The sequence below is a fragment of the Protopterus annectens genome, chromosome 9.part0 (genome assembly GCF_019279795.1).
Source record: "Protopterus annectens isolate FY-2018-M chromosome 9.part0, PAN1.0, whole genome shotgun sequence".
In the NCBI taxonomy this organism is placed as follows: Eukaryota; Metazoa; Chordata; order Ceratodontiformes; family Protopteridae; genus Protopterus; species Protopterus annectens.
The window spans coordinates 835,468,164-835,493,465 of NC_056743.1; the positions used below are offsets into that span (position 1 = coordinate 835,468,164).

Here is a 25,302-nt window from a genome sequence, read left to right on the forward strand (position 1 = left end):
TTAAGAAAATGTATATTAATACACGTTCATTTTTTTTTTATGTCCGTGTCTCAAATTAATAGTACAAGTAGTTTAAAACTGTCCATGTCTCTTGCTTCTAGATTTGTTCCCGATTCTATTGAGATTTATCTGTGATGTAGAGAGCCATGCTGTTTTTATTTCATTTTTTTTGTTTTGTTTTTTTTGGGGTGGGGGTGACACACAAACTGAGTCAAGTTAGGCATTTTCCAACACGCCGAACCCAATTCGGCTGTATTGTGACGTCTTTGTTCTCCTAGTAAGTGACAGGGCAACTTCAATGGTGTAATTTATTCCAGCCCAATAACCAGTCCAGAGTCCAAATCATAATTGTTCCTGGTGTCTAGTGTGGCTTTCATAGGCCTTACTTTCATCAAACACAGGAGGGAAACTATAGCTGGAAACTACCCCATGCTACCAGTGAAAAGAATGTACGAATTATAGTGTTTAAGCCATTTTGAATGTGAGCTTTTGAACATCCAAGCTGCATAATCAAAATCACAGAGATATACAACTACAATTCACAATCTTAAACTGCCAGAAAAGTGCTTAATCACTGGCACAAAAGCATATACTGCTGAAAATGTCAAAGCAAATGCAAAGTTGATATTACAGTAAAAGTCTCCCACAAAATAGGTGCTTCTGTAAAAGATACAAACAAAGGCAGTAATTACAAGCTTAGCAAAAGTTACACCAAACACAAACTGAACAGGTGAACTATACAGTGTGCTCTGAAAAAAAAAACACAGTAACCTTGGTTAAAATCAGCAACCTGGGTCCCACAAAGCTAGCAGGGGAAGGAAACAAACAGCTAACTGCTCACTGATTTGTTTTAGGACAAAAGCTTGAGCAGGTCCACAGAAGTTAGCAATACTTCTGGTGAGACAATCATAGCAAAATTATACAAGCATTCTACGAGATATGACAGCAGTGCCAAGTTTCTGGAGAAAAACTTGTGTAACCATCTCAATGCCTATTATGGTACACAAAGGAAAAAGAAAGATATTACAAATTATTAAAAGAGCTGCACTTGTCAATGTGTCACTTTCTGGTTCTACCACCCAGCTCTCATCCTTTAGTAGGAAGAGATATAGAACACAAGCATCATGAGGGTCTTCATAGAACGTGAAGTCAAAGACTGGCTTTTTTTTTTTTTGGAGGGGGGAGTAAGAAAGGAAAGTAGTACATATATTTGGCAGCTGAAGTATGCTCTTAAACAACATAAAACATGGGTGCAGACTAGATTACATGCTTTATAGGATCTCTGCAGAGATTGTAGCTGTAGGATGCATGGCTGCTATAACTGTGACATAGTATTTATTCAAGGAAAAAGGGAGAAATACTGCAAACTCTGTACTAACATGAGAGGAACTGACAAAATCCAAAAAGACAGCATCTTTTTGTAAACAAACGTGTGAATGTAAAAGAACTGTAAATACTAAAAGTAGACAGTTTTATGAGAAATGCACAAATATTTTTATGATGTTTAAAGAAACTACTGGGGTCAGAGTAGTGACAGAATTACAAATTCAGAAGCCAGACATAAGGTATTTCTTGTGAGAAAATTACTGGAGTACTGGTTAACTAGATTCTATAACTTAACACTGCCTAGAAAAATGGTCAGTCTAGACAGAAGAATGAAAAGATATGGACAGTGTATACTGAGACTTCTCCTGTACTACAGCATCTAAGGACACAGTTTATAAACACACTGTTTACTTCTACAGTATCTTCCAAGTAGGCTTCACAGGCAACAACAAACAAATAACTTGACTTCCCTTGCTAAAAATAACATTTGAATTAAGTAAAAATAAGCCCACATTTTCCTACTTTTTACTACTACTGCCCCTTCACAGGGAAGACAAAAGAAGCTACTTCTTTCCATAAAAGGTTCTGAACCCCCACACTTGACTGAAAATTGAAAAACAGCACACCTAAAATTAAAAAAATCTCTTTAAAGTTTTAGAACAGTTAAACCTATAAATGTTGGCAGCAATGTGTCATACAGCAAAATAAAATACTCTGATCTGACCCGACTTCTAGGTCAAAATTTTTTTATGGTAGCAAAACTTCTTGAATCAAAAAAAAGGTGTGAATTGTTCTTTGTGTATATTTTTCCCTGGGCATCTTTCAAGAAAAAAAAATGTAACTAATGGCTATAGCACAATTTAATTTATTAGCACGTGTTGACTGCAAGACTAAAGCCAGGTACAGACCAAGAAGAAACAAGAGAGGTACTTAAACAGACTGAAGATAGCAACATTTTGAATCTCAATTGCATACCATTCAGTTATTTGCATCTTCTACAAAAGGAAGTAAGTACAGTCTACGTAAAGTTCACATTATCGACACTTGGTTATATAAATGTAGGCGCATTTTCAGTTTACAAAGCAGAGAAGAAAATGTGCATGCGCATGATGGGGTGATAAGAAAAACTTAGCTCAACCACTCATGCCCAAGTTTATACCACCACAAAACTTATGGGACCAATACATTTCTAATATTTCTGGGAGCATGGTTAGGTTTAAAAATGCCCTTTAGAGTTGTCAGCCCAGTATTCTCCTATGATCCCATGAGAAGAGGAGTAGTGGTTCATAGGTAGGTACTAGTCTATCGGCCCAAGGGCCTAAGTAAGCCTAGCCAACAAAGTTCCCTGGCTTACGCCAACCTAAGAAAGTTAACTTCCTGTGCCTCTGTCGAGCAGAGCCACAGAAGTGATCCCCGTGGTGTAATTCCCATCCACTCATCAAGATTTTTCTTGAAGTGTGTGTTAATGAGGAACTTTGCTTGACATAGATGGGTAGCTTATTCCAGAGTATGGGAAGTCTCTAGGACAGGAATCTATCCCTCCAGCAAGTCCTGTTTATTGCGGTGACAAGGTTTAGGTCCCTAGGGCATGTAGCTCGGAGGGATTAGGATTTCTTTAGGTGTAGCATGTCCAACAGCTCTGGGTTTGATACAGCTTTATATGTTAGGCAGAGATCGCCTCTGAGTAGGTGATATGCTACAGAGTAAAGTTGGAGTTTGATACTATCAGTGTAGGGCATCTGTTTGAGGCCAGTAATTCTCTTTGTGAGGTACTTCTGTGTAGCCTTTCCAGCTGCTGCAGATCCCTTGTGAGGTACATTCCAAAAGGGGTGTTGTACTCTATAATGGGTCTAATGAGTGTCGAGTAGAGGGGAACAATGACCTCCATTTTCCTGGATGAGAAACCTTTTGTTATGAGGTGTGCCATGTAGAAGGATTTCCTGACTACTGTGGCAATGTGATTATCAAAAGGAGACTATTGTCCACCTGGGTTCCCAAGATCTCTTATCACACATTCGGTGTTAAGAAGACTGCTGCCTATATGGTAGCTCATGGGTATAGAGTTTTTACCAAAGGGGATAACAATGCACTTTTTGGCACTGAGCTTGAGGCCATGGCTCTGACACTAGGCATCTGTCTCAGTGAGGCCCTTCTGTAGGACGTCCTAGTTTGCAATCATCTGCAAACTTCGTTAGCCACAGGCCTTCTATGTTAGCCTGTACTTCAGAGAAGTAGATATCAAACAGGAGAGGTCCCAGGACTGAGCCCTGTGGTACTCCACTTATCACTGGTTTGAAGTCAGATTTGGAGTATGCAACTTTTACAGTGTGGGTTCCGTCAGTGAGCCAGTTGGCAACCCATCTTGTGACATAGGGATTTAAACCTAGTTTAGTGAGGTTTAGCTATAATTCCAGACATGGGGATTGTGTGCCTTGGCGAGGTTCAAGATAGGCTGTGTGAACCACCTTACCCTCGTCTATGGCTTTGGTGACTGCCTCAAAGAAGTCGACCAGGTTCAGGAGGCAAGATCTGCCTTTCACAAACCCAAACTGGGTGGGGTCCAGAGTTTGGAGGTTACCAATGTCTTTGTTTATGAATTTCATGATGATACGTTCCATGGCCTTGCAGACTAGGCTCGTCAGGCTAACAGGGCGATAGTTCCCAGGATCAGTGGTGGCTCCCCCTTTGTGGGGTGGGATAACTGTTGCTGTACGCCATTCAGTGGGCACAAAGCCTGACATGAGGCTATGATTGTACATGGTGCTTAGGTGGGTAGCCAGTTCGTTCTGAAGTTCATGTAAAACGCAGCCTGGGATGTTGTGTTTTTGACTTTACAGAGTGCTACTTTTACCTGTGAAGTTATGATTACAGGGACTCTGCATTCTTCCTCCTTTAGGGGGGTGAGAGGGGGGTAAAGTTAGCACTGAACCAATCTGCCAGGACGTTGGCAATATCAGTTGGTTCTGTAATTTTTGTGCCATTGTGCTGTAACTCACAGCAGACCTGGGTGTTGCCATTGAGATTCTTGACATAGCTATAGAATGCTTTGTGGTTGTCCTTAGAATCACTGGCAATCTTGTTTTCATAGCTAGCTTTGGAGGATCTTATAACGGATAACAGCTTCTTGCTAAGGCTGACCAGGGAGCTTCTCCACTCATGGGATTTTACTCTCTTTTGCAACAGTTTCTTCCTTCTGTTGTAGAGTTTATGGCAGGGGACCACGAGATTGGCTTCCTTTTTTTGGAGGATAGTGTCTTGGTTCTGTTTGGGATAGCACAATCCATGCACTCTTGTAAGTGCTTATAGAGTGCATTTGTGTAGGATTCAGCAGTCATAACTGTATTGTCCATCTGCATGGGTGTCATGAAGTTCACCACTTCTGTCTTAAGAAGCATGAAGTTGGCTTTGGAGAAATTTGTTTACCATGGTTTCCTTAAAGGGGGGTGGGGGCAGGATGTGGATATCTAGGGTGATTAGTTTATGGTCCGATCTGACCAATGAGGAGTTGACTTCAGGTGTGGAACACCGGTCACTCATGTTGGTAATGACTAGGTCTAGGATACTGTTGCCCCTGGTGGGGGTGTGGATAAGTTGATCCAGGGCATTGGAATTTATGAATTCCAGAAAGAGCTGAGCGAAAGTGTTGGTACATGAGTAGTTTTCCCAGTTAATGGTGGGGTAGTTGAAATCACCCAATATTAGGGTGTTTGGTTGAACCCTAATATTTTCCAGAATATCAAGAATAGAGGAGTGGGAATCCTGGGGCATGGTGGGGGATCTGTAGCAAGCTACAATTTGGATTGCAGTTTTTTACAAAGTTAGTTGCACTTGGATAACCTCGGCTGCATTATGCTGAGCAATTAGCCTAGAGGTGTGGATATCCTTAATGAATATGCACACACCTCCGCCTCTGGTGTTCCGGTCCAGGTTAGACTGCCGAAAAATGTGGTAGGAGTTATAGCCCGGTAATGCAGGAGTGCTCCCTGGAGCCTTGAACCAGGTCTCAGTCACTGCACAGGCATCGATGTTCTCCATTTTAAGGAGTACCTCGGGTGAGTGCATTTTGAGATTTAGACTTCTAGCATTGAGTAGCATTACCCTACGTTTTTGCTTGCATGTTCCTGTTATGGTGGTGAATTTGTTAGTTGAACCTTGCCTAAAAAAGGCACTATAGGGGCGGCAAAAGCCTTTGCCAGTATCCGGAATCCCAGGGGTGACAGGTGCAGGCCATCTCTGGCAAAGCATCGTGGTCTGTCGACCATGTCATCCCAGGCAAACAGATACTGGGATCCCCTCAGAATGACACCAGAAGCTTAGCCAATTGTTGAAGTCAATCATTTTGTCCTTGTACTGCGGTATCATTCTGGGCGATGGCAGGATGCTACTCAGGTTTAGGGTCATACCTGCCTGGGCTACAAGATCGGAGAGTTCTTCCATGTCTCTTTTCATGTAGTCCAGGGAGGTACATCTCAGGTCATTCACACCAACATGGACAATCACACAGTCATATTTGTACTTGTAGAGTGACCTGAGTGCATGGGTTATGTGGCGGATCTGGGCACCCAACAATGACCTTCTCCTTGTTTAGCCTGGTGAGTGGGACATCAGTGTGCCCGACTACAGAGTCACCTATGACTAGTGTGTTGGGTACGTCATTTTGCCTTACGGACTGTGGTTGAGTGGCACACTGAGTTTATAGGCTATGTGTCATTTGGGTTGTGTTGGTGTGGGAAGTTGTTTGTGTTTCTGCTTTAGAGGTCTCTGTTGCTTGGGCAGATTATTATTGAGAGCCTCCGGGAATGTTTTTGTGTTTCTATGTGGGGATTTTGGTGGTGTATGTTTGGTGGGACCAGGGTTGCCAGATTTCCAGCCCCCCAGGTAGGGACGAAAAAAAAACAGAAGGTCTCTCACGGCAAGTGAAGACAAAAAAAAAAGGTCTTCACGGCAAGTGATGACAAAAAAAAAAGGTCTTTAATGCGGAACACAGTTCCACATTAAAGAACTGAGCTCGCTCGGTAGCTCTGCACTAAACACGGAGCTTCTCGTGTTTAATGCGTTGCAGTTCCGCATTCAACACAAGTAGCTCCGTGTTTAGCGATTTTTGATTGGCCCGTATACCAGTATATGGGCCAATCAAAAAAAAAAATCGCTAAACATGGTGCTTCTCGTGTTTAATGCAGAACACAAGAAGCTCCATGTTTAGCAATTTTTGACTGGCCCGTATGCCAGGTATACAGGACAATCAAAAAAAAAAAAAAACAAAGCGGAGGCTGGCCGGGATTTAAACCGGCAGGGCGGGAACTCGGGATCAGGCTGCTGATCCCGGGACAGTCCCGCCCAAATAGGGACGTCTGGCAACCCTGGGTGGGACTATGTGATGAGTGTGGTGTGGTGCAAGTGTTTACCATCTCCTCTTGACTATCAAGTTCAGTCTTGGTTGGAGAGAGCTTTATCTCCAGTTTGGCTAGATAAGTGCATCTCTCACAGGTTAGTGTTGGGTGGTAGGAGGAGAGGGTTGTCTGCGTACATGAAGCAATTGCTATATTGCCCCAAGATGTCCAGATTCATCAGATAGACAGGAGAGAATACTGGGAGCTGACCCTTGGACATGTCTGAATAAAAAAAAAATATTTTCCTCTACACAAGTGAGGAAAGTGAGTACAACAGCTGTTTTTCTCTAAGCAAGGGAGGAATTAAGTACCAAAACGATTTTCCTATAGGTAATGACTAAGGGCGAGTGCTGTAGTAATTTGTAGTTTATTTAGTGCTTACAAGTTCTGAACAAGTGTTGAGCACAGATAAGCAAATTCAAGTGCTAAAACTAAGAATCTGTATCTTGTTGTAGATAGGCTACCTAGTGCTTACCACTCCCAATGATAAGCTAGAAGGCTTCCCTCCAACACAGAAAGGCTTGGGGCATAGAAGCTTACAGTCCTGGATGCATCAAATCTGTATCTGGATTAGACTAATTACAGGAAAGGCAAAACACAAGCTTGGAATTTATAAATATATATATATATATATATATATATATATATATATATATATATATATATTTTTTTTTAGTTAAGTGGGTAGAATTTCTCAAAGTTCTCTCTGTATTAGAAAGAATGAGCTAATGACAGTAGCAAAAACACTGTAATGCAGTACAAGCTAGCAAACAAGTGTGTAGCAATAATAAAGCAAATACAGTTTAAATGAATGCAGATAAGTTAAAAAATGACAAAAACAAGTTTATGAAACATCAAATAAGAGGACTTGAACACTTAAAAGCACAGAAAACAGCAAATTAAGGTAGAAGACAATTATGTAAGAGCAGCTCAAGAAACTTTAAGCATTTTTTTTTTATTTTGTGAAGAGGGAACAGAGCAGATTAAAATGCTATAGGGGATGTCCTTCCCAAGTGCTTTCTCTGTACACAGCGGAGGAGATGGGAATGGTTGGAGTGTCTGAAATCAAAATATGACCTCACTGTATTCAGCTGAGTAAGCAAATGAGATGGGCCCAGTAGGAGTGTCCAAAAACAGATTTACAGCAGGAGCGGGCAATTCCAAAACCACCAAGATTAACACAACAAGAACGGGGGAGGAGGGGGAGACTAACTGCAGCTAGAGACAGGGAGTACTATATTATATCTAACAATTATCTACAAATTTCTAATCTTAAATAAGTGCAGAGAAAAGTATACTTATATCAGCTTTTGTCAGTTGATTTATGCAGGTGAATCTCAGCAGCCAACAACTCGGACGATAGTGACCAGCAGTTGTGGTTTTGAAAAATAATAAAAATGATTATCGAAAAAAAAAATGTGACCAGCAGAGATTACAATGCAAACAGAAACCCTCAGGCTAAGTTAACACAATTTCAATGCATCCAAATGGCTACATTTTTTCACACTCCAGGCAGCTAGAGACAGGGAGTATTATCTCCCTGTATTATAACAATTATCTACAAATTCCTAATCTTAAATACGTGCAGAGAAAAGTATACTTAAATCAGCTTTTGTCAGTTGATTTATGTAGGTGAATCTCAGCAGCCAACCACTCAGAAGATGAGCAGAATGATTACAAAATGTGACCAGCACAGATTATAATGCAAGCAGAAACACCCAGGCTAAGTTAACACAATTTCAATGTATCCAGATGGCTACACATTTTCACACTTCAGGCAACTAACTGCAGCTAGAGACAGGGAGTATTATCTTCCTGTATTATATTATATATAACAATTATCTACAAATTTATAATCTTAAATAAGTGCAGAGAAAAGTATACTTAAATCAGCTTTTGTCAGTTGATTTATGCAGGTGAATGGAAATAATGCAGATGTCGGACTAGTGAAAATGAGTAGTCAAAATAAGCAGTGGACAGTGGAGAGAAAATAAACATGGCAATTAATACCATTCGAGTCGTGAGAAACTATACAATAAAAGTAGTTAAGTCAATGCATATAATTATATTATAAAATGTCTATGTCATTAAATTATGGATATAAACAGTCAACTCAATAATTACAGTTAATTAAGGCAACCTGTGAACATTACTTGCAAAGAGTAAAGAATACAAATATTTTAAAATCAATCTTTTTTTATGGTTATAAAAAATAACAGCTGTAAAAGATAGGTATAGTAAGAAAATGTTTCGGTAATAACATTAGCAGAGATGCACATTTTAGTTCAAGGTGACATCAACCATATGAAGCTGAAAATACAAAAAAAAAGTTTCTCACTGCACTCCAGTTTGAAATGTATTTAAGTTAAGCATGTATATGCACTCTTCCAATCCAAGTATAAAACATTTCATTTTTTATAGATATTGCAATAGTAGGAATATGTGTATGCACCATCTTTTATAAGTACCATAACAACTTGTCTGACACACAGCAACATATCAGTGTTCTTGTCACAAAAAAAACATGATCTTTTACAATCTTAACTCTTCTCTAGGATCTAAATTCTGAAAATCAATGCCAGGGGAGAGTCTGGTACAATGGTTACGGTCTTTACCTCACAGATAGTACGGAATTTAATTCAGACTTGTGGTTATTGGCTAAGCATGCCATAGTCTGAAGACTGATAGCTTAGCACTTACTTATGAACAGACACTTAATATCCTCTTGCACCAAATTCCAGTCCCCACCTGAAAATGTCTCTTCTCAAACAAGCCCAGTGCAAGCAAGCACTCACCATCAAGCCACATTAACTAACTTTGTTGGCAAATGTGATGATTAGGACACACCACAACGTACAGTAACAAGTGCTTCCCTGGCTGTGACATCTGCAGCAACAGAACCCAAGAGGTTGTCAACTACTTAAAGCTGAATTATGTAACATATGGTAAATGAAGTGAACAAGAAAGAGTGGCAGTCAGAAGCGTTACTCTTTGCTTGCTTTACTGAACAGCTATTAATGTGAAAAGTAAACGTTATACCAAATTAATGAAAAATAAATGTATATTAAGCACAACACTTGGTTTGTGGCATGGTTTATATATATAATAATGTGAAAAGGCTTACTACAGAAGAAAACTGCAAAAATGCCTGGGTAAGAACAGCAAATGTACAGGCAAAGCAACGGAGACAGTACAAGATATCAATGCACTTGCAGATTAGCCATGTTCCAATGTCACATGGAAGTTGAAATAATTTTAAGAGATGCTTCAGAACGTGTGTACAGTAATTTCAGTTTACTACTGTTTTGTAAATGCACATAAGCTTTTCTTATACTGTCTTTTGACTACCTAATAACGCACAAATATTTTCATGTTATCATACTGTACTTTTCCAGGCTGAATCTGAAAATGGTCCAATGAGATCAGTGCTCTAGCCTGATTAACAGACTGACACATAAATAAAGTAAGTTTACACGCGTATTCCTTCTATTACACAAGCACTCTAGACAAAAGGCATACAAATGGGGGCAAAGGACCAAAATCAGTGACAGACGTTAAATATTACTGTAATTCACTTAAAATGGGGAAAGCACAACAGGCTTTGCATTAATGCGCATTTTCTGTAATAGTATAAGAGCCTAATGTCTGTTTGGCATTACTGACCGCAATCTTCAAAGACTTACCAAAAAGTTTTACAACAAAGCAACAATATTAGGCAAAAATCAGAAACAGCTGAGGGGTAGGCTTTTTTCATATGCAGTATTTTCTTACTTGTACGACTTACTAAATACATTACCAACGGGGTACACACATGTGGGTTGCACAGCATATCCCCTTCCGTTCTTGACGGATGAGGGAGAAGCAGTTTAAGAGTGGTGCTCCAGCATCTACACACTCTAGACAGATGCACTGCCTGTAAATAAAGGGTGTTGTGTCTAACTGCAAGGGAGCAACTGTATATCGCCAGAACTAAAAAGGTCCTCCAGTCCGTGTATAGGGACTGAACACTGCACGTGGGTAACTTACTAGGTAAATACAGAATACAGGGCTAGACAGAGCTGTTTACATATTTTAATGTGCTTGGGGTTATCAGTGTGCACCAGTTAAGCATAGTATATGTAATCAAGGTGAGCATAAAAGCTTTGCCATTTGACCAGCGTGTGTGAATAGCACTGCCTGAATATGAATGCAAAGTGCATGGGTGTTTACAGTACATACAAAAAGGACAATCAAATGAGGAAAATATGTTTGCAATATTACGTCAATACAATCATTTTTCTTTCCCTGCCAAGACGATGGTCATTCAAGAAAACAACAAGCAAGAGCGAATAACTGGATAGTGGAGACCCACCTTAATGATCTGGGAAGCACCCAGGCAAGAAGCAGCAGAACAGCTCTTTGACTTGAAAACACAAAGAATAGAGCACCCACTGTCAGCTCCAGTTCAATGACAAATACAGCGACAGACAGCGAATTTCTGAAACAGGCCCAATCGACGAGCACCGTGACAGACTCCGTTTTAGTACTTCTCAGCTCAATAGCAGTGGGAAGCACAGCAGCTCTTGCCACGCAAGTACTTTTATGCTACCATTCCACAACTCGTACCTAGTTCCCGTTGTAATTTACACTGACTGCAAACATCGATGGTTAAGACAGTTTCTCCCTTCCAAATCTTCCATCCCCGAACCTTCTACAATGCCTTTATCCAAGGGCCAAGTAGCGACAAACCGTGGGATGACACATTACTTCGTTGGGACTGTAGAGGGCACACTAGTGTAAACTTTGTCGGAACACCGACCAAAGCTGCTAGCTATGAACTGTGTAAATTGGTATGATTCGGTTTAGCCGCGGAAAAGGTGATCTGATGGTAGTTGTGCAGTCGTGGTTTATTTTAATGAGCCAGTGTAGAAAGAAAAGACAAAATGTTGTGCTGGCTCGTCAGAAGAAAATGCTGGGACTCGTTAGTGATGTAACTTTTACAGAAGCAGACCAGAACTTCTGTGTTGATCCAGTAAAACATACTTTGAGTTCCAGCATTACAAATATACAAAACGTCCTTCACTAGAATCATTCAAATATAGCTCTCGTTTTCTTTACTCAAGAATTCTGGATAAAGGCAAAAACGTGAGGGTGCAATGGCCCAAAGTCAGGACATTTTAAATATTATAATTTACTTCATATTTTGTATCAACTCCTATTTTCAGAAATATAAAATGTCTAAAACTCTAATGCCTCGTATTGTTGACTGACTGCAAGTCTTCATTATTAAGTTTAACCATAAAAATACCAAATACAAAGATTTGGTTAAAATACTACACAACCTTCTACGCGTAATAACTAAAGCGCCAGGCCCACGTGTACTTGTTTTATATAGCTGCTCCACAACTGCGAGAATTCCATATTGGTAGTAATGACCTGACGTCATCAACAAACGCTGTGGACTGTGGTAGTGTGGTTAGTAAAACGGATGGGGGCAGGCAGTAAGTCTTAACTGAAAACTGCTCAAAACATTTCCACAGATGTTATAGTAAAACGCTGTAATAAAGTAGAGCTATATGTATTTAGTTTTGTAGTTTGCAGATTAATTTACTCGCTAATTATTATAACTGCAGAATAGCCGTAGATTTTGGGAAACACAGGTAAATGTGAAGCATACCTTGCAACTGTCCCTGGTTTTGACTCAGATTTTAGGTCCCTCACTCTTAATCCCGGTGATTGTTGGAGGGTGGTGAATTCGCCCTTAGAGTTATAGACTTCTTTTAGTAAATAAAATGTATATTAATTCAAATTCTCGTATTCTGTCAGTGTCTCACGTTAACAGTGCTAATATTTTAAAAGTCCCTGATTATTTCTAGATTTGTCCCTGATGCATACCTCTCAAGTGTACCTCATTACGAGGAACGTACTTCATTTGGGGTCTTAAAAAGTTCATGTTCCTATAAGTTCCACATTGAAAGAGTCTGTCACACATTCAGTGTTAGGAATTTTTTAAAGTGAAATCCACGGTAAATAGAAATTAATCATATTAATTCATTAAAAGATCTTTATAAGTAAAATCAGCGTATTTTAACCATTCTATGACCTTCCTAGTTGAAGTTGTTAGTAAGCCATTAGTATGTGTTCCACATTTTGCCAATTTGTTCCACATTATGAAGGGGAGTGTTCCTCATTTTGGAGATGGAAGGTTGAGAGCTATGCCTGATTGGTTTAGAGCTATGATAGTACAGTTGTGTAAAATCTTACCATAAGGGTAGATGTCCTTACCTTCACCACTGCAGTATTCCTTACAAATGGGATTCCCTGCTGTGAAGCCCTCCTTCCGCCAGTTTACCAAAGTCTACTGTTGCTTTAAGGTACGCTGAACATCACCTGCACACTCCTTGTATAGGGTAGGGCATAAAGGTGACATTCAGGCATACCATCCTCAGAACTGATTGCCCCAGTAGAAACAGCAGTCCAAGGAAAACCAAAGAGAACCTGTACATCCAAGAAGGAAAAAGACCAGGGGGATGGAGGGAGGGAGTGAACACTGCACCAGTGAAGGCAAGGACGTCTACCATTATGGTAAGATTTTACACAACTATACTATGTCCCTTACATTCACCACTGCAGTATTCCTTACAAATGGGAGAGTGCCAAAGCTAAAGAAGAAACTTGGGAAGAGGAAGCAGCAGAGCCCTCTAAGAAGCCATGAATAATGCATCAGCAAAACCAGCTCTAGGACTGGAGATAGCATCCAAGTGGTAATGTTTGAAGGTATGCACAGAAGTCCAGGTAGCAGCTTCAAGAATAGAATTAGCGTCTAAGCCTTTGAAAAAAGCACCAGAAGAAGCCACAGCTCTAGTGGAATCAGCCTTTATAGAAGAAGGAAGGATCTCATGAAAAGTGTAACAAAAGGAAATAGCCTTTGAAATCCAAGTGGAAATAGTTTGCTTGGAAAAAGCCAAACCTAAAGACCTAGGATGAAAGGAAACAAACAAATGGTCAGATTTTCTGATAGCTTTAGATTTATCCAAAAAAAATCTTTGCTGTCTATGCACATCTAAGGTATGCAGCACCCTCTCACTGTCGGATAGCAGAGAGGGGAAACAAGTAGGCAAATTAATAGAAAGTGACAACTCATTAACCACCCGTATGAAAGAAGGATTAGCATGCAAGGACACTCTGTCCTCATGAAATATCAAAAAAAGGTGGACAAGCCATAAGGACTTACAACTCAGACACCCATCTGGCAGAAGTAAGAGCTAACAAAAGAACCGTCTTCCAAGAACAATGTGACAAGGAAGCTGAAACAGCAGGCTCAAAAGGAGCCTGAATCAATTTTTCCAGAATGAAATTCAGATCCCAGGGAGGAGGAACAAGCTTCCTGGGAGGTCTAATATTAAGGACACTTTTAAGACATTACTTAGCCTCATCTAGGAGCTAATGGGGGAGTTAAAGGTAGACAAGCAGAAAGAGCTGATAAGTGGATATTAACAGAAGAATAGGCCAAACCAGCATTGAGCAACTCAACCAAATAAGCATCCACAGAAAGTGGGTCCAAGTCATGAGAAAGACACCAAATAGAAAGCGTCTTCCATTTAGACAAGTAGGATTTCCTAGTAGTAGGTTTCCTGGCCTCTTGCAGGACCTGCAGCACATCCTCAGAAAAAAAAGATGTCTATGAGGGATCACAAACCTATCACCCACAGTGTCAGCTGAAATATGAACAGATGGGGATGGATGAGACCCCTTGTCTTCTGTGAGGAGATCCACCCTGTGAGGTAACTTGTGATGACTGTCTTTGGCTAGATGCAGACGTGGAGGGAACCAGTGCTGTCGCAGCCAAAAGGGAGTCACCAACAAGATTTTGGGAGCATCCTGTTGAATCTTGAACAGGACTCTTGGAATGAGAGGAAGTGGAGGGAATGCATAAAGAAACATCCCCTTCCAAGGAAATGAGAGGGCATCCACCTTCCATACCAGAGGAAAAATGGTAAAAAAAATGGATGGAGCCAACAGACCAATGGTTAAAACAGTGTTCGGACTGGCAGCAAACAAATTCTGAGGATGGTATGCGTGACTATCACTTTTATGTTCTACCCTACGCAAGGAGTGTGCATGTGATGTTTAGCGTTTCTTAAAGCAATGGTAGACTTTGGTAAACTGGCCGGATGGTGGGCTTCATGGCAGGGAATTCCATTTGTAAGGACTACTGCAGCAGTCAATGTAAGGACATCTGAAGAAACAGCTGCAACCATAATGCTGTGTCTAAAATGTAGTCTGTAGCTGTTGACGTACCTCAGTCTCATCTATATCTTATGAAGACATTATACCTTATGGACAACATTGAAAATTCATATTTTCTGCTAATCAAACCATCTGTCTCACAAAATTTACTTGTTTGGGCAGACTAACAAATTGTAACCTCTTGTTTTCCTTCTCTGAGTTAAACTACATGTCTCTTGTACTGTGACAGTGTGATTATGCAAGCAATAATGGGTGTGGATTACTGTGGAAATACTGCCCACTTAGGGGTGTTTTGAGACCCGATGCAGACATTGACTCTACTACCTTCTCACTTACCACAATTCCTACCACCATTTAAAAAAGAATATTCAAAAACTTAAACCCATCTCTCTTGCAGCCGATAACCTACTAAAAGAATATCTCAAATTAGATGCAGAACCCATTTCATACCCAATAAATAAAGTTATACATTGCTCTTTCCGAGAAGGAATAGTCCCCACACCCTGGAAACAATCTGTTATTCCTTTACAGCATGGTGGCAAACAATATGAATTGACAAACTACAGACGTACAGCAAACCTGTCTGCCCAATCTAAAATACTTGAAAAATATGTTCACATACAATTGATCAGCTAACAATGAATGTTACTTTCCACAAAACAGCATGGATTTAGGCCAAGCCATTACATAGAAAAAAAGTTATGTACTCACCATAACTTTCCATCCGTATTGTCCATTTTCATTCTTCATGAACTGTTGGGTTTAGATCCAGTCATCGGATCTGACTTGGCCTCTTCTTCCAGATCGTAGAACAGAAAATCTGGAGCTCTTCCCTTTAACCATAATGCCCTAGTTACCTTACATACCTCAAATCTAGTTTGCTACCCATAGACCTACAGAGTAGTGGAAAATCAGGAAATAATGGAATCTGTGGCTCAAACAAAGGATTAGTGGTTCCTCCAATATCCTTCAATATTTCAAGGAGTAAAGCAAAGGAGGGAGTTGGTGGGAGGGAAGTTTAGGAAGAATGAAAATGGACAACACAGATGGAATGTTATAGTGAGTACATAACATTTTTATCTGATGTCATTTTCATTCATTCCTTAACTGTTGGGACAGAGTCCCCAGCTACCTAAATCCCATGAGGTCTCTATGGAAGGATATTCCTGAGTGCAGCTGAGCCAAAGGCTGCTTTTCCCCTAGAGACCACATCAAGTTTGTAATGAGCAATAAAGGTATGGGGATTAGCCCAAGTTGCAGCTGCACAAATATTATTCAAGGAAGTTCTAGACAAAAAGGCTGAAAAAGTTGCCATAGACCTGGTGGAGTGGGCTTTTGGTAGTTTTGGTAAAGGAAAAACCCACATTTTCATAAACAAAGGTAATACAATCAGTTAACCATTTGGCTAAAGTCGCTTTACAAACTGGTTTGTTTAATTTTGATTCAGAAAATGAAACAAATACTTGTTCGAATTTCCCTCTATTCTTTGGTTCTTTGAAGGTAAAAATGCAACTGGCTGTGGACATCCAATATATATAATGCATATTCTCCTTTGTTTTGAGAAATTTGGAAAGAAGACTTGAAGGTTGATAACCTGATTAATATTAGAGTCTAACATCACCTTAGGTAGAAAGGAAGGAGAGAGGGAGACTCTATCTTTGTTAAAAATTAAATGAGGTTTACAAGAAAGAGCCTGAAGTTCAGACACTCTTCTAGCAGAAGTAATAGCAACTAAGAAAATAGTCTTTCAGGTCAAAAATCTTAGTTCAGGCTTAGCTGATGGTTCAAAGGGGAGGTTGGGTTAAGGCCTGAAGAAGAACAACATTTAAATCCCAAGGAGGAGTAGGATCCTTTAGGGGAGGTATAAGTAAATATGTTCCTCTTAGAAAGGTTTAGCAAAGCTTGGAGGAAGCTAAGGTCGAGTTATTTACTCAAATATGAAAATTGGAAGTGGCTGCTAACTGTACTCTGACAGTTGCAAAGCTTGCCCTGTCACTGAAAATCATAGCTAAAAAGTCAAGAACCTTAGAAATCGGTGCTGAAAATGGCTCTAAATTATTTTTATGAGTCTAAAAAACCAATCTTTTCCATTTATTTTTGTAGACTTTTCTAGTGGAAGCTTTGTGGGATGATAACAGAATGTGACACACAGGGAGGAGAGCCTGGGCTGTCTAGCTATCAATGGAACTGTAGTCAACTTGAGGCCTGAAATGTTTGCATGAGGGATGTCTGTGGGGTGAGGCAGTAGGTCTGGAGTTGGATCCAGAATCTAGGGTGGATGTAGACGATGAGGCCAAACAAAGGGAAACCAGATCTAATGAGGCTGGTACGGGACAATGAGGATAACGTGGCTCTTCAATCGAGAGGCTTTCTGTAGAAATTTGGGTATTAGGAGTAATAGGGATAAGCATAAAGGATACCGGAGAGCCAAACGTGAACTAGAGCATCCCTCAGGGGACCCCCCCCCCCGGGAGAATCAGGGCAAAGAACCTGCTACACTTGCTTTTGAGAGGAGATGCAAAAAGATCACAGCATGGTTAGCCTTATCAACGAAAAGTCTTCTCCGCAACCTTCATGTTGAGAGACCAGTCATGATGCATTAGACTAGACCTGCTTAACTTGTCAGCAATTATGTTGGACTTCCCCTGGAATGTGCTTATCAGAAAGCAACTGGATGAGATCGCCCATTGCCATACTCTCATAGCTTCTCAACAAAGAGGGTAAGATCTGGTTCCCCCTTCTTTGCTGATATACCAGACCATAGACATATTGTCTGTCTGAATAGCAACAGTCCCAGTTGGGAAAGTGTCTTGGAAGGCCTGCAATGGTAGGAGGACAGCTCTCATCTCCAGGACATTGATATGTGTATTGGCCTCTTCAGGGGACCATGTGCCTTGGACTGTCCTTCTCAAGACGTGCCCCCCCAAACTGATCTGAGAGGTGCCCGTGGTCACTGTGGCTTTGGGTTGAAGGAGAACAAAAGGATGGCCTTCTTGTATTTAATTGGAATGGATCCACCATAGAAGGTAATTTTTGCAAGCTTGCATTACTTTGACTTGACTAGATAAAGGTTGTTGGAGAATTGACCACTGAGTTGCGAGTGTCCATTAAGGAATCCTCATATGGTACCTTGCCAACTGTACAAGAGTGATTGTCGCTGACAAGTATCCCAATGCTTGGAGTATCAGATGAACTTAAAAAGAAGAGCTTTGAATAATCTTTTTGACCTGGAAGTGAATTGTTTGAATCCTGGACAAAGGGAGAGAAGCTATTTGTGTGACCGTATTGAAAAGATCACTGATGAATTCCAAAATCTAAATTGATTTGGGTTGAGGCTTGTTGTAATTGACAGAAATCCTCAGACAAGAGCACAACTGGAGTAAGTAGTCCTGAGCTTGAATTAGTTAATGCCTGGTCGAAGTGGTTAGGAGCCAGTCATCCAGATATGGAAACAATCAGAATCCTTGGAGTCTCAAGTGAGTTGAAACTACTGCCATACACTTGGTAGACACCCTGGCATCTGTAGTGAGACTGAAAGGCAGATCTCTGAACTGGTAATGACTGCCTGCAGGCCAAAAGTGTAGATATCTTCTGGATCATCTGTTTATTTTTATGTGATAGTATGTATCCTGAAGATCTATCAAGCACATCCAGTCATTCTTGTGCAGAAAAGGCAGAATGGACTGAACTGTGAACATCCATAACTTTGTATGCTGAACTGATCAATTTAGTTTGCTGAGATCCAAGATTAGTCTCCAGTCCCGTGTCTTTTTGGGTATTAAAAATAATCTTGAATAAGTTCCAGACTATTTCTTGTCCTGAGAGACCTCTTGGATGACTCTTTTTTTTTTTCTAGCAGATTGTTTATTTCTAGTGATGCTGCTTCCCTCTGACTGGGTTGAACATCAGGGATTTTGTTTGATACTTGAGGGGTGAATGGGAAAATGGTATTGTATAACCTCTGGGTATTATCCTCCGCACCCATGTATCTTTTGGAATTTCTACCCTGGCTATCCGGTTGGCAGGATAAACGACCCTCAACTGACTCCAGAGAGGGACAATTGGGCCTCCTTTCAGGAGCACTGATAGGATCTGTAAGAGAAAGTATCCCTAGATCTCTACTTATGCAGACCACCTTTGCTGCAATAATGGTATTTTCAATTTGAGTTCCTCCTCCCTGCCCCTGGGGGAACTGTATCCACTTGGATTTTGGAAGGGACCCTGGAACTTTTTTGAACCACATTTTCCATCTACCACATTAGTTCCTAGAAAAGGTCCGTTAAGGAGGCGAAAGATGTACACTCACAGCAGACAGGGTTTTCCCTTCCTGCTCACACTTAGAGAGTGTGTCTTTTACTTTGGGGCCAAATAATGAGGTTCTGTCAAAGGCAGCACTGACAAAAGAAGATTTGAAAGGTTACACAAAGTCAAGCACATCCAGGCATATTTTTTGAAGGAAATGCCTGAACCCGACACCCGTGAGGTACCTTCAGCCATGTGGGAGATAAGCCTCATATATGAAATTGAAATAGACTGAAAGGTAGCCAACCACAAGGAAATAGTATTCTATACCTCAGAGGATATGGTCCCAGAGAGACAGAGAGATTGTAAAGCTCTTTGATCAAATCCCTCTGTATTCTTGTAAAATGTGCCAAATAATTCAGCAACCTAAGGGTGAAGGTTGCTGAAGCACAGACATGCTTCCCAAACCAGCACCCTAGACTCCCTGATAGGGAGGGGTGGACAGAGGAACTTTGTTCTGCCAGTTCCTTCTTAGTGGCCACTGCTATGACCATGGCATCAACAGGCACTCCTTTACACCAGTGTATCCAGTATCCTTAAGTGGTACCAGGATCCTCTCTTGTCTCTTAGGAATTGGCTTAGTCATGACTGGCTCCTTCCACTCCCGTTGAGAGACTAAATCAATGAGCTCATCAGTGGATGTAGTCACCCAGGAGATAGATGGGCCAGTGCTGAAGGCCTCCAGGAACACCAACTCCTCTTAGGAAGGGTTATTGGGGAACCAACCACCCTTTTGTTTTATAAGTTCTAAGATGTCTCCATATGAGACATGTTTGGGTGGTGATCTGGGAGAACTTCCCTTTCATTAAAGTCAGTGTCCTCAGTGCCTCTTTTTGCACCTCCTCTTCCTAGGAACCTCGTCGGTGGGATGCTGCAGGAGATATCGGATGAGATAACTATACCTTGTTGGGTGGCCTGGAGACTGGTTCAGGCTGGCTGTCCCAGTGGAATGGATGACTGAGATTTTGGATGCAGAATCGAATGGAATTGGGGAGTCAGAGCCGAAGAGGGTAGAGAATCTGAACTCTAGGAACAGAGAAGGTTCTCTCCACTACCTCAAAGGCAGAATGACTGAAAGAAAGAGAAACCGATGGATCTGACAAGGCAGGCTTATGGACCACTGGCTTCTTTCTCCTCGCAGGTGAACTACTTGAGGAGGTAGTCGGAACCGAGCTGTCCAGCACTGCAGTTCCAAGGGACAGAGATGGCTCTGACAACTTCAAAATTGAACACAACACCCCATAGTCAGTGTCAATGCTAAGACTCTGAGAGTCATTTGTCTCTGAAGTACTCAGTGCCAGACAGCTCAGAGACACCACTGGATTCAAAGATGCCAACATCATCAGATCCAAAGCAGACAACTCCTGGACTTTCAGATCCAATGGATCCAAAACCAAAGGTCAGATCAGAGAAGGAGCTAATATCGGAGGTGTAGTACTAACAAGGGTCTCCAGACTCAATTGGATTGGAGCTGGAAGAACTCCCATTTGTATCTGCATCCTGAGAAAACTTCCTTATCATTCTGTTCACATCTGCTTCAGATAGGCACTTGGAAGACCAAATGAATGAGGCCGTGGATGAAGAACTTGAGCGGTGATGAGGAGATTGTGCCAAAAAGGGCAATGGGAGCAGAGAGGTGACCAGCTCTAACAGTAATTGAGGAGAATGGATCTGGGGTGATTTGTCAGAACCAAAGCAGTCAGATCTGAGTTTTTAGCTTGTTTGAGAGGTGGCTCTGAGGATGGAGCCAAAGTAGAAGCTGGTATCCAATCAGGAGATCTCTTACTAGATTATTTTCAATGAGAATCTCCTTTTTTCTCCAACCTTTTAGGGGTGTGAGCCCCAGAGGCCGTAGATGCAGATTTTCAGGACAGCAAGCCCCTATGAATTAGCTCATTCTTATGGTCAATTAAGACACAGGATTTAAATCCCTTACAAATGTTGCAATTGAAATCTAGATGAGAAGGTCCTAGACAGTGCATGCACTTTGAATGTGCATCGAAATTGGGAATTTTGTAGCTGCAGGCCACAGATCTTTTAAACCTTGAAAGTTTATCAGACATTATTATGTAGATAGGGAAAGTAATGAAAGAATAAGGAAGAAAACCTTTTTTAGTAGTATAAAGAAAAAAATTACCAACAATGGTAATGTAAGAAAGAGTACTAAAAAGTACTATAAAGGGATAGAATACCAGGAATGGTAATCAAGAATAGTCTAAGAGTAAAAAGATAATATTACAACCTTAGATATAAAAGGGTTAAAGGAAAGAATAGAAAGGTATACCAAGTATAAGAATTATATATAAAAAAAAACAGCTAAATACAAAAATATTAAATGCTCACTCAAGAGTTTTGTGACCTATGTCCGAACCATATGGCAGAAAATGAGATCCGAGGTGCATAAGTTGGCTAGAAGTAAAGTAGCTGTTACTGTAGATACTGATTGCATTTAATATGATACCTTGGAGCTTTTGTCCCCTGGCCTCCTCTGTAAAAAGGCACATGTGCCCAGTCAGACCTACCCAGTAAATAAATATCAGTAAGTAAATAATAAATGTGGGTGCAATCATTGGCCTCTAGAGCCACAGGGAATGGGCTACTTGATATAATTCCTGCATAGTGGTGTTTCTGTTCTCTGCAGTCCCCGAGAACCACATGTACTCCCTTTCCCAAATGGGACTGTTCAAGCTCACTTCCCATCTAAATTACACTGTCATTTTTTTCAAACCTCCCTTCAATCTCATCTGCTATCACCTTTGATCACTAACATTATTGTTAGAACAAACATTAAACTTGTATAAACATTTTATGACTTGTACTTTTAATTATATTATTTGTAGGACTTTTGACTTTATCTGTATTTTAACATTTATGTTTTTTTAAATGTATATGCCCTGATTTTGTATTTGTATTTTAAATTATATATTTATGCTTTTATATACTGTATATTCCATACTTTACTTATGTTATATTCTGTTAACTGCTTTTGGAGATTTTCTCCCCAGGCCTCCACTGAAAATTGGCTCTGCTTGGCCCAGTGGACTTCCCCGGTCATCAAACTGGAAATAAATAAATAAAATAATTTCTAAAAGTCATTTGGGTTTCTAATATCACGATAGGAATGGACCTCATTCCTCAGTCAAAGTACGATTAAAATTCATGAAATTAGTATTGTTTCAATATTTGATGTTAGCCACAAATGCTCTTTACAGCACCTGCAGTGTGCCCAGAACTGACTCCTGCAATTAATAGTTACATGCATCAGTAACATAGCTAAGTATGATTATAAATTCTGTTTTATAAGACCCATTGCTCTTACTACTGTTGGAAATGTCTGGGTATTCTTCTTCCACATTGCCCTCATTTCTGACTGTAAATCCTGGTATTTTATGATTTTGTATCTTTCTGTACATAAGACACTGTAGTGACTAGGTGTAGCAATTTCAATGATCAATGCTACTTTTGTCTTCTTTTCATGGGCTACAATATCTGGTGTTCTTGATCTGGTTTTTGAACTATTAATAAATAAGCACTTATTCAGGCATGTCTAAAGGTCAGCTCCCGGTGTTTTCTCCTGTCTACCTGATGAATCTGGGCATCTTGAGACAATGCAGCAGTTGCTTCATGTACACAGACAACCCTCTCCTCCCACCACCCAACACTATGACCTGTGAGATATGCACTTATATAGTCAAACTGGAAGCAAAGCTCTCTTCACCAAAGACTGGCCTAGACAGTCAAGAGGAGAAGGTAAACACTTGCAGCGCACCACACTCATCACATAGTCCCTCAAAACCTACACCACCAAAACACACACACAGAAGCACAAAACGCACACCTACATTTGCGGAGGCTCTCAATACAAATCTGCTCAAACAACAGAGACCTCCAAAGCAGAAATGCAAGCAACCTCCACCCCCCAACACAACCCAAATGGCACATAGCCCACATACTCAGTATGACACTCAACTACAGTCCATAAGGCATAACGTACCCAACACTCTAGTCATAGGTGATTCTATAGTCAGGCACACTGATGTTCCACTCACCAGGCTAAACAAGGAAACAGTTACTGTCAGCTGCCTGTCAGGTGCCAGGATCCGCCACATAACGCACGTGCTCAGGTCACTCCACAACAAGTACAAATATAACTCTGTCATTGTCCATGTTGGTGTGAATGATCTGAGACGTACCTCCCTGGACTACATGAAAAGAGACATGGAGGAGCTCTCCAATCTTGTAGCCCAGGCAGGTATGACCCTAGCCCTGAATAGCATTCTGTCATCACCCAGAATTACACCACAGTACAAGGACAAAATGATTGACTTTAACAATTGCCTAAGCTTCTGGTGTCATTCTAAGGGAATCCAGTATCTGTCTGCCTGGGATGACATGATCGACAGACCATGCTGCTTTGCCAGAGATGGCCTGCACCTGTCGCCCTTGGGATTCCGGATACTGGCAAAGGCTCTTGCCACCCCTATAGTGCGTTTTTTAGGCAAGGTTCAAATGACAAATTTACCACTGTAACAGGTACAAGCAAGCAAAATCTGAGGGTAATGCTACTCAATGCTAGAAGTCTAAACCTCAAAATGCACTCACTGGAGGCACTCCTTAAAATGGAGAACACTGACATCTGTGTAGTGACAGAGACCTGGTTCAAAGCTCCAGAGAGCACCCTTGCATTACCAGGCTATAATTTATACCACACCTTTCGGCCACCAAACCCAGACCGAAACACTAAAAGTGGAGGCATGCCCATATTCATTAAGGATATCCACACCTCCAAGCTAGTTGCTCAGTATAATGCATCCGAGATTATCCAAGTTCAACTAACTCTGGGCAAAACCGCAATCCAAATTGTAGCTTGCTACAGACCCCCCACCATGCCCCAGGATTCCCACTCCTCTTTTCTTGATACACTGGAAAATATTAAGGTACAACCCAACACTCTAATAATGGGTGATTTCAACTACCCTACCATTAACTGGGAAAGCTACTCATGTACCAACTCTTTTGCTCAATGTTTTCTGAAAATCATCAATTCCAACACCTTGGATCAACTTATCCACACCCCCACCAGGGGCAGCAATATCCTAGACCTGGTCATCATCAACATGGGTGACTGGTGTTCCACACCAGAGGTCAGCTCCTCATTGGTCAGATCCGACCACAAGCTAATCACCCTAGACATCCACATCCCGCTCCCACCCCCCATTAGGAAAACAACCGTAAAAAAATTCTCCAAAACCAACTTCACACTTCTTAAGACAGAAGTGGCAAACTTCATGACACCCATGCAGATGGACAATAGAGGTACGACTGCTGAATCCTACACAAATGCACTTTATAAGCACTTACACGAGTGCATGGATCATGCTATCCCTAACAGGATCCCATTAGGAAAACAACCGTAAAAAATTTCTCCAAAGCCAGCTTCACGATTCTTAAGACAAAAGTGGCAAACTTCATGACACCCATGCAGACGGACAATAGTGGTACGACTGCTGAATCCTACACAAATGCACTTTATAAGCACTTACACAAGTGCATGGATCGTGCTATCCCTAACAAAACCAAGATGCTATCCTCCAAAAAAAGGAAGCCAATCTGGTGGTCTTCTGCCGTAAACAAACTCTACAACAGAAGAAAGAAACTGTTGCAAAAAAGAGTAAAATCCCACGATTGGAAGAACTCCCTGGTCAGCCTCAGTATGAAGCTGAGATCCCTCATAAAATTCTCCAAAGCTAGTTATGAAAACAAAATTGCCACTGATTCTAAAGACAACCACAAAGCATTCTATAGCTATGTCAAGAATCTCAATGGCAACACTCAGATCTGCTCTGAGTTACAGCACAACGACACTAAATATACAGAACCAACTGATATTGCCAACATCCTGGCAGACAGGTTCAGTGCTAACTTTACCCTCCCTCTCACCCCCTAAAGGGCCCATCTTTATACTGGAAGAATGCAAAGTTCCTGTAATCACGGCTGCACAGGTAAAAACCTCACTCTCCAAAGCCAAGAACACAGCATCCATGGGACCTGACAA

At 41.0% G+C, this 25,302-nt stretch overlaps 2 protein-coding genes across 2 annotated transcripts in view; both read right to left on the reverse strand.

Moving 5' to 3' along the window:
* Positions 1 to 12,081, reverse strand: part of LOC122811581 (uncharacterized WD repeat-containing protein alr2800-like) — a 1,490,464-nt gene extending 1,478,383 nt beyond the window's left edge. Inside the window, exon 1 of the mRNA XM_044083513.1 lies at positions 11,068 to 12,081. The gene's annotated coding sequence lies outside the window, so the exon portion shown is untranslated. The remainder of the gene's footprint in view (positions 1 to 11,067) is intronic.
* Positions 1 to 25,302, reverse strand: part of ZBTB9 (zinc finger and BTB domain containing 9) — a 251,104-nt gene that overhangs the window by 209,115 nt on the left and 16,687 nt on the right. The gene's annotated exons all lie outside the window — the stretch shown is intronic.